At 33.6% G+C, this 11,093-nt stretch overlaps 1 protein-coding gene across 3 annotated transcripts in view; it reads left to right on the forward strand.

Moving 5' to 3' along the window:
- The window catches only part of LOC134285708 (cGMP-specific 3',5'-cyclic phosphodiesterase-like), a 425,298-nt gene that overhangs the window by 26,938 nt on the left and 387,267 nt on the right, over positions 1-11,093 (forward strand). The window lies entirely within an intron of this gene.

The following is an 11,093-nucleotide window of genomic DNA, read 5'->3' on the forward strand; positions in this document are numbered from 1 at the left end:
TACTGATTCAGAATGTGGCCTAAGAATTTCCGTAACAGGTAAAATTTTAGTAGGGATTATTCAAAAAATTTCATATTTTCATATGTCTTTATAAGTTTAATATTTTTATCTGCTCATCTTAACCAATATTTGTATTTAATAGATTTTTATATTCTGATTCAGAATCTGACCTAAGAATTTCTGTAACACGTAAAATTTTAGAGAAAAATGGAATTATACAAAAAAATCATATTCTCATAGAAAAAAAACTGTTGTCTTCATAATTTTCATATTTTTATCTGCGCATCTTAACCAATATTTGTATTTAAGAAATTTTCATATACTGACCTAAGAATTTCTGTAACACGTACAGCTTTTAAGAAAAAACACAAAATTTCATATTTTTAGAGAAAAGAAAATACTGTCTTTAAAATTTTATCTCCTCATCTTAACCAATATTTAATGGATTTTGATCCAATGATTCAAAAACTGACCTAAGAATTTCTATAACCCATGAATTTTTTGAGAAAAAATAAAACCCCATTGTAGCGCAGGTTAATTAGGTTGTTACCCAGAAATGTAAGTACGCCAACAATTATTTTTCTTAAAAATTGTACGTGTTATAGAAATTCTTGGGTCAGATTTTGAATCAGTATATGTAAATCCATTAAACATAAATATTTGTTAAGATGAGCAGATAAAAAATATAAAATTATAAAGACAATAGTTTTTCCATGAAAATATGAAATTTTGTGTATAAAATATTTTTCTCATAAATTTTACGTGTTACAGAAATTCATAGGTGAGAATACGAATAAGTGAAATAGAATCTTTTAAATATAAAATATGAATTAAGATGAGTGGATAAAAACTTTAAAATTATAAAGACAATATTTTATTTTCTTTGGAAATATGAAATTTTGTAAATAAAACCCCAATTTTCTCAAAAACTGCACGTGTTACAGAGATTTTTAGGTTAGTTACCAAATCGGTGGATGAAAATCTAATAAATATAAATATTGGCTAAAATGAGGAGATAAAAACTTGAAATTCAAAAGACAATAGTATATTTTCTATAAAAATATGAAATTTTGTAAATAAAACCCCATTTTTCTCAAAAAAATTACGTTTTACAAAAAATTATAGGTCAGATTCTGAATCAGTGAATCAAAATCTATTGAATTTAAATACTGGTTATGATGAGCAGATAAAAAATTATAAATATTAAGACGACATTTTGTTTTCTATAAAAATATGAAATTTTGTGAATAAAACCCTATTTTTCTCAAAAACTGTACGTGTTACAGCAATTCCGAAGTCAGATTCGGAATCAGCGGGCCAAAATCCTTCGGAAATGGATCAAGTGGTCAAAGTGCGTGATCTACTGTCGACCAGTGTTATCTTCAACGTATATGTTACTTTTTACTTAACTGTCACTTAATAAAATGCGACCAAAAATCGTTTATCTTTTTTCTACATCCAACTATGCTTAGGTTACAGCGTATTCTAAAAATTACAGAAAAATGTATGAGACGAGCAATATGACCAAACGGAAGCATTATGAAAATCGAATATACCTCAATAGTTTCAGAATCTGTGCGGTTTAAAATATTTCGTCTTGGGTTTTTTGATATTTTTAATTTTATTCAATTTCTTTCCATATAAAAATGTTTGGATTATTTTAAATCACACATTTTCCGAATCTAGCGGTCCAAAAATACGGTTCTAGCGAATAAATTTTGATGTTCATCAGTTTTGGACATAGCGTGTTCGAGATTTTCCTTTTGTTTTATCAAAAAACTTGCTTATGTATGCTGAGCGCCTTTGAGGTGCATAGGTCAAACGTAAATGATCTCCATGACTACGTTATTTGGGACATTTGTGCCATCACCACAAAAACCCTGGGCCCACAACAACTTGAAGATGTTGTTCGAAGTGCTCGAACCATCGTTTCAGCTGATCAACCTTCCTAAGACTCCCAGAAACAACACCTCAACAGCGTTGGATAAATGTGTGACTCGTGCTGAAAAAAAAAAAATTGCAACTTGTTGCATAAATAACTATTTTGATACCACCAATCTCAAAAACTGTATCGTTTCGCTTGTTGATAAAAAATAAAAATTCGAGATTAAAGTTAAAGTATTTGAAAAATAGTGCAAAATGCGGAAATATAGAGTTCGAATTGTTAGGAAAGAATGATTGAAAATGCTTGTCAAATAAATTTCGTTGTAGGGTTTGTAATCTCACGCTCCCGTATTCTTCCTATTCGAAAACAAGCGATTACGGCACCGATTGATTCCGTTCTTTTTGTGTGCTCACTTCTAACAAAAAAATACAAAAATAGGAAACAAAACAAACAGCGGCGCTTCAATCCCTTGATTTTCGTAGGAAGAAAAATGTATTGATTTTTTGATTTTATACTAAAGAGCAGCTTTTTCAGAGCCACTATGATTTTTTATCAGATTTTTAGAACTTTATTTTGGTACCCAAAATCAACCACAAAGAGATTTTCTGAAATCACCTTTTGACAGCTGGACAACTGCTTGACAGCTTCGCCCAATACAAAATGCGACGAGGGGTGATTCGGCAAATCTCTCCCATACAAACTTGAAACTGATTTTTGAATTGGTTCCCGGGTACCAAAATTCATGAAAATTTGGATTTCGGCTCAGTTTGGCAAGCAAATTCTGAATATGAAATTATCTCAACACCGCTAAAGAAGCCAATTGCTCAAAAACTTAAACGCAAACACGATTGAACGACAGTTAACGACTGTTTGGAATGTAAGTTCATTTCAAAATTGAAGGAAGCGACCCTGCGAGCCCTTATGCCAAATTTAATATAAAACATTAAATCGGCCGGCAACACAATCTAAGAATCGAATGAAACTTGGTGGACATGAAGACCAGATTTTTAAATGCAACTTTTAGATATTTTTTGACTAGGGCCTAACTTGTTTACTGTTACTCAAAAATTCTTAGTTCAAGTCTTGGACGTATCATCGATTTCATCAAAAAATAGTTTATATTACCGCTTAAAATAGTCCATTGAAAAAATTAAAGCAGTTCGTAAAAAAATGGTGTAAATCCAGACGATGTCGATAAAGTGGAAGATTTCGACGAAATGATCAAGATCATGTAGCTTAGAGATAAATTTAATGCTCCTAAAGTGCTATCAAAGTCGTGGTCAGCGAGTAAGTGAATTCGATACAACAACGATCCAACAATGAGTTGGAGTAGAAGACCATCGATTTGAAGAAAACCATCACAGGATTATATATAAACATAATCAGTAATAGAAAATTCAGTGGTTGGATCAATCAAGTCAATTCAAATGAATGGCTCTAAACCAAAGCAGCTTGCCTTTTATGTAGTCTTAGGTACAGGTGATGAAGAATGCTTACCGCAAAAAATCTACCTATAGCTGACAAACTGATTGCTACCTACATACGTCATGTCATGAAATTCCTATTGGAATCGATGGACGCGAATTTGGTAGACCTTTTTTGGTCGCACAGAGATCCGTTGATATGCATTAGCCGGGGAAATTCTAGTTCCTGTATACTTTTAGAGTTCCATTTTAGCCCCATATCAACTGTGCAAAATTTTAGCTCGAAAATTAATTTCACCAAAAAAGGTACTTACAATGTTTTTACAAGGGTCCAAACTTCTGAGATATGTGTGGGGTAAAATGCCACCCCTAGTTATTAACATTGAAATAGCCATTTAGATCCAAATTCTGGCACAAATTATGTAATACACAAGTTGGAACCAAGCAACAGCACATTTTTACTATAAATAAGTTTACTAATCACACAGCCATGCGTCATTTTGTAGTAATTATTGATAAAACAGCTCACTATGACGTTTACATGGAATTGACCCATAATTACAGGTGATCCATAATTATGTAATGACTGTATACCATTCACGAACAATAACAGTTGACAATAAACCAGGCGCGCAAGTATATGTACACAATTTGGCATCCTGGCGTTAGCTGTGGCTAGTGGCGCGTTTTACCCCGCATTGAAACTAAAAATCTGAAAATCAAATTTTTTTCAAATTTGAATTTTTCAGTAGTAAAACATAAAACTGGTTTATAGTTTCTTCTATTTGAAAGGAAACATGTTGGTGCTCCATGTAAGTGCCAATAAAGTGTGTATTATGAAGTGTTTCGTGGTTAAAATTGGGCTCTTCCTTAACGTGGGCGTCTTACCCCCAGTTCCCCTACTATTTTTTTCGTCAATCCTCGTAGTACCAACCATTACATGGGCGTCGCTGAGCGATGAATTATTATATAACAAAGCATCCAAAAGTTTGGACTCCACTTGAAGATCGAACTCAGAAGATTAAGTTCGGTTCAATTCCGGTTTCGTTGAACTTATTTCTCCAGAAAGTTACTCAACTCATGTATTGTTTATGAACTTGGAAGTACAAGTACAAACTTTTGGCTTCTCTTCAAAACGACATTAAAGTAGAAAAGAGGTGCAGAAAAAACTTATTTTGAACTTTTGAGCAGAGTTCAATTAAAATTTAACCGAACTCATGTTGAACTTTTGCGTGCCTCCTAAAGCTCAAATAAAGTTCAGTTGGACATATTCCAACAACTTGGAAAGCTCCGTTTCGAACTTGTTTTGAACTTACTACTCAAAGTTCAGATAAATATTAACCGTACCAAAAGTGAACTTCACTTGAACTTCGGTGACAGCGGAGCTCGGCAGAAGTACTCATTCAATTAAATCACTCGGAAATCGAGCTCAGCAGCCACAGCTTGTGTTAATTTCACAAGTACACTTTGTTTCACTATAATATTTCAACTTACTTACTTACTAAACGCAAATCATCCGTATTGTGTGGCTCAAAGGCTGCCCCCGCAGTGGACAACTGTTCCACCTCGGATTCCGCCGGAGTTTTTTTTTGGCTGTGCAATTTTTTTTTTTCCAGCTTTGCTGGATGTTTCCGACCCCGTCTCACTTGTCGCTACAGCGCGCCGGTAATCGACGCAATCGTAGTCACTGGAAACCAAGCTGGAAACTTATAATCTTTTCTTAAAGTCGATACACTGGCCCTTATTTTTTGCTTTGCACTGCGAACCACAACAAACTGAAAATGGCAAACTGTGTAAGTTCAAAAGAAGTTCCACGTGATCTTCTTTCGAACTTTCAACTTCAAAAAGTATTCCAAGTTCAGACGCGAACCTGATTGAGCTCTACTATATGATATCAGCACATTGAGTAAAATCCCACAGTGCCTAACAACACATACATGGAGTTGTGGTTAGGCATCGGCTTTCAACGAGGAGAACCCGAGTTCAAATCTCAGTAAGTAAAAAAAACATAAAATTATTTCAAGGTATTAGTCAATTTGGATTCCACATGAACTAATGTCTCTTAATAATAAATTACTTTTGAGGACTAAACACATTTTTTTCCATTTTTTCGAAGCTTATTTATAAGCTGAACAGCGTTCCTTTCAGCGACACAAGTGTACTTTTTGTGAACTCAAGTTCGGTTAATTACATAAAAAGTGTCCTGAATAGAATGCTATTCATCATCCTTCGAATAGCTGATTAAGCCCAAATATGCTATTTTATCCAAACTTTTGGTTGCTTGGGTTTATACCTACCCATGACTTGTGTAGGTAGCAATCAGTTGGTTGGTTACAGGTAGAATTTGTGCGGTACGCATTGTTTATCACATGTACCTACGACTGTATAAATGGCAAGTTGCTTTAGTTTAGAGCCATCCATTTGAATCGACTTGAATGATTCAAACACTGTATTTTCTATTACTGATTATCCTTGTATAATCATAAATACTCATCGATTCCTCGATTTCGTGAATATATCCCAAGGAATGAATTTTGTCTATTATCCTTGATGACATGACACGTAGTATATTTCACTCGCACTTTTTAATTGTTATTGTACTACACTTGAATTTGTTGAATTTTGATTTAGACAATTGGTCCATCAAGTCACTTTTCAGAAAGTGCAAAGAGGCGTAACACGTTGAATGTCACTGACTCACTTTCTTGTTTAGTTTATATTAATTCTCTTGATTATCTTTTTTAATCAAATAGATAGTTCGATTCTACTAAATAGCCTTATCTAGTATTAGGTAAGAAAATGTGACAGAAACGGTTTGGTAGAAATTACAATGGCACGTATGCGTGTTCTAGTATTGTATATTGATGCTTACTTCTTGAGTGGTGCTGCGTGAATATGGGTGCTTTGCTGCAATGTCAGTTTCATTGCATTTTAGGTTTAGTTTTTGATAACAAAATATACTGAAAAAAAAATGTTAGAATGTTTTTTTCCTTAAATCTTGTGATGCGATGAGGCAACCTGATTAATAACAAAATTTCATTGAAATCAAAAATGGTGTTTTTTAAATCGACTTTAAATTTCTTTTTAAACAATGAAGCATTTTGGATTTTTTCAATATTTCTTTGTTGTAATTTGACTTATTTTGTGATAATCACCCACTTTTTTTAGGAGAAGTATTTTTTTTTATTTGCCGGGACCCGTAGCGTAGTGGCTACACGTTCACTTCATAAGTGGATGGTCATGGGTTTGATCCCAGCCCCGGCACTTTTCTGTCAGTTGCTCTTCCCCCCGAGAGCGGCTGGCATCTGACCCACTTCAGAGCAATATGCTCCAACGGACCCGAAAACCTAGATATCGGCTAACGGCAACTCATAAGGGACCCCCAATCGGACTAGAAAAGGAACAAGAGCCACATATCAATATCCTCGTGCTCATCATTCTACCATGGACAGGGTACAAAAGTGACAGCAGCGCAAAGGCATCCCCGACTAGATGAACATAACAAGAATATATCATAATTATATCTTAATGTGATATAACTAACAAATTATGTTATAATTTTGTTATGACATGGAATGTTTATTACTTCTTCAAACTAAATTATAACAAAATATATTATAATCTTTTGTAACTAGTTTTGTTACAAATAAATCAGAACAAACTCTGTTATAACTTTGTTATTTTTGCAACTGAACAATATGATCAGTTGAAAAAATAACATAATTATATCAGAATATGAAATTATTTTAATTTTTAGCTACATTACAAAAAAAAGAGAAATTTGATTATGTATTCGTTTTTTTCATTGCTTGTAGAGCAAAAGGTCGATGGATGCAGGTAAAATATCAAAAAATGCTTATAAGGAAACAGCTTTATTCTATGTAATTGAAAAATTTATGAAAAAAACATTCAATTGCTGTTGAGGGGCTGCAGATTTGCTTGTTTTTTATTGCGTAGAATTCCGGAAGCGTATCCGGCTACCCTCAAAACTGAAAAGTACTCATATTTTTTCAACTTTGAACAGATTTAAGTGAAATTCGACGCGTTTGAATAAGAAATCATTGATTGGTTATGCGAATAGAACGATTGGGTTACGCGGTATTCCCAAAAGTCCAAATTTTCTGGAACATATCCTTATGCTATTGAGGGGCCCAGATGCAAAGAGGTGTAAGTGACCGTTTTGTCGAGTTTGAGCTGAACATATCAAAAAATCTTCAGATTTCAAGCTCACAGGAACTTTATAAAGATTATTTTTATGATGATTAGAAAAATTACAGTAAATCAGAGAAAATTGGGTTGATATTGAAACTCCATACATTTTGAATGGGATGAAAAACTGGTGAAAAACTTCAAAGCTCATTTACTCGAAAGTGGGTTTTTGTAACTTACACCCCTTTGCTTCTAAGCTCCTCTATTCTAATATCGGCGTGGAACATGCTTCGTAATTACACTGTTGAAAACGCTTTGACATCCACGTGCAGCACAACAGAACATGTGCTCGATGAACAAATTGAGATTTGAATTATGAAAATGCTACGGTCAACCTTGGCTTGGTCAGCCAAAGCAAAATCAAGAAATTGACATTTATGCTTCGTAATGATTACTTTGAAGTCAATACTTTGGGCCTAGGCTGGGCAGATATGCTATTGGTGATTTGAAGGTGCATGAAGAAGAAGAAGAACGAGGGTGTTTTGAAAAATCCTATCCCTACCACACAGGAGAAGATTTTAAAATGCCTCTATAAAATCTAAAACAAAATCTAATTAAAACGGTTTGATGTACGGTGTAAGACCTTGGACGGACTACATATTGAACGTATAAATTTAAATTTATCATTTTTTTTCTTGGTAAGGTACTTAATTTGTACCAATCACCAATTGGGTTTTTAAATTAAGAATAATATATTGATTTTTTGGTTTTATTCGAAAGAGCACCTTTTTTTAAGCCAGTATGATTTTTTTTCAGATTGTTTAACCTTTATTTTGATACCTAAATTCAATTACAAAAAGATTTTTTGAAATCACCTTTTGACAGCTGGGCAACTGCTTGACAGCTCCGCCCAGTACGAAATGCGACGAGGGGTGATTCGATAAATCGCTCCCATACAAACTTTAAATCGATTTTTTAATAGGTTCCCGGGCACCAAAGTTCATGTAAATTTGGATTTCGGCTCAGTTTGGCATGTAGATTGTGAATATGGAATTATCTCAACACCACTAAAGAAGCCAATTGCAGCTGGTCTATGGAAAATTCCACGTGTATGGCAATTCGGGTTTTTTCTTAACTCACGATGACCAGATCGGTTCAGTCGGATTTGTTTTTGATGGAAAAAATAAATCTGGATCAAATGAGATCAATATTGTCAAAATCGGAGGAAATTTATCGCAGATATAACCATTACATAGTTTACCTTCTTTATTTTATTGTCTGCTGTTTCATATTATGAAGTAAAAAATAAAGGCATTGCAACTTCTAGAAATTTCATCAGACTCTTCCGTATTTTTTTATTTTATTCATTGCTATAATTTGAGTTTTGGGTAAATATAGCATCATAGCTATTGATATGTTTATCTTTGTATTGATTTCCTTCTTTCAATATCCCAGTCCCGTTACGGTGCCAAATTCCTATCACTTTTCTACGATTCCCAATTCTTATAGGTTAAGTAAAATTTTTGCTTCAAAAAGTGATACATCTGCAAATGAGTTTTTTTTATCTCAAAATTGAGTAAACTTAGTTGAATTTATATGTCATTTTAACAGTACTGCTATTCTAACCTCTAATTATAACGTCAAAAAGTACCGAACAGACTATGTATTACGAAGTAATGAATGTTAGTCAGAGTGGAGATAGCAAATATGGTACCTACTAAATAATTCTAGTCAATAAAAATTGTCAACTATACAGACAATTCTGCTCAATTGATGATTGCATTTGTCTATTATAACTTTTTTCTTTCGATCTATTATTATTCGATCATATATTGTTTGACATTATGTCATAAATATCTTTTTTCATTACTAAAAATAAACTAAAACAGAATAAAACTAAACAGCATCTTCAGAAGTAATCACATCGGCATATGATATAATTACCTTTTACCTTCGCTCACGTAGGTACGTGTATAATCGCCGTTCTCACAACGCGAACAAAACAAAAAATAAAAAAAATCATCTCCGTCTGGAAAGAATCTTTGTCGCCGCCAAAATGCACCCCATGACGAAGCTCAATCATAAATAGTCGACTAGCAACTTTTTCGTCGTTCTCTTTGTTCCGAAACAGCCGACGACGGGCCATGCGAACGCCACCACTGTTATTAGTGTTACAGTGCACATGTCTGTGCACCGCGATAGCGCTGTTGGTAAGAGAGAGAGAGAGAGGTTCATTGTTTGATCTTGTATTCAAATCTCTGTCTATTTTTGTCCTGCGACTGGCAAATATGAAATGGGGGAATGGGGAAACTGGCAATACGTAGAACCAGTAAAGCTTCTATCGTCCCTCACTGCAAGTGCTGTGATAGCCTCATTGGTAAAGGCGACTGAAAATTTACGATAGCAGGATTGGAGGTTCAAATCCCGTCCATGTTTGTAAGTTTTATAATGAATTCGATTTTTTTATGTGATCTATTATTTTCTAAAAATAGAATAACACACTTAAAATAATTACCCAAAAATGAGTAAAAAAATAGTTTTTACCCTAATTTTGCTTTCGGAATGTTATCAATAACTCTTTAATATCAAAATTTGTTATTGAAATATTTCCGAAATCCACTGTTATTAAGTTGTTATTGCCACTAACAAAACATGTTATTAAATTGATTTTTAAGGAACAAATTTTTGTTATGTGACTTGTTATTTTGCCGCTTATGACAGACAAGTTTATAACTCAATATGTTATGTTAATAACATGAAAATTACTAATTCCATTATGCAGTTATTTTGCCAAAATAACGCATTTTGTTATGCTGTTGTTATTCTCTTCTGCTTGGGAAGTTATGATCATTTTTGTGCTTTTCCGAAGGTGAAAAATTTACGTTGCACTTCCTTCCATTTGGAATGGAAAACAAACACCATCATTTTGAAAAATCTTTTCTACATTATCACTGTGTGGTTACTTTGGATCAGAATAGCAAATCACTGAATGTTGTGGCGGGTCATCTCCGGAATGGTTCAATACTGTTACTGAAAGCAGCCTTTGGTTTGGTCAGCTTCAATGCTGTTAATTAATTATATTTATTTCAAATTCATCTTATATCAATCTTAAAGTTAACTTACACTCTAGTATTCTGCTACCATTCCCGACAACACTTTCACCTCTACTCATCTATCCGATCCACTCTACATCTACTTTTAGATTTCTTCAGTGTTGCCAGTTTCACTAGAAATCACCACAACAACTGCTTTATGGTTACAACACAACTCATTATCTTTAAAATACTTCACTTTTCGATTTTACACTGTACTGTAAAAACTTTAATAAGGTTAAGTATATCCTACTGATCGATATTTGCTCTTTTTTACTACTGACAACTTTGGTCAAAATATATATAAACTTGTTTTACCCTCCCGTCGATGTCATTTTCTTTTTTATAAATCAGGTTATTTCCGTATCATAATGGTTTCGGGACGGAAAACGTTAATTTAATTTTCACCGCTCGTGAAAAATTCTAACACCTTGTAAACAAGCTCGCTGAACTGTCAGACAAAGTGAGGTTAGATCAGGTGCTTGCAGTACCCTATTCTACCAGGTTTAATCACCGCATGACTTAATCATTATTAACTTTTAT

Source organism: Aedes albopictus, chromosome 1, assembly GCF_035046485.1.
Source record: "Aedes albopictus strain Foshan chromosome 1, AalbF5, whole genome shotgun sequence".
Taxonomy (NCBI): domain Eukaryota; kingdom Metazoa; phylum Arthropoda; class Insecta; order Diptera; family Culicidae; genus Aedes; species Aedes albopictus.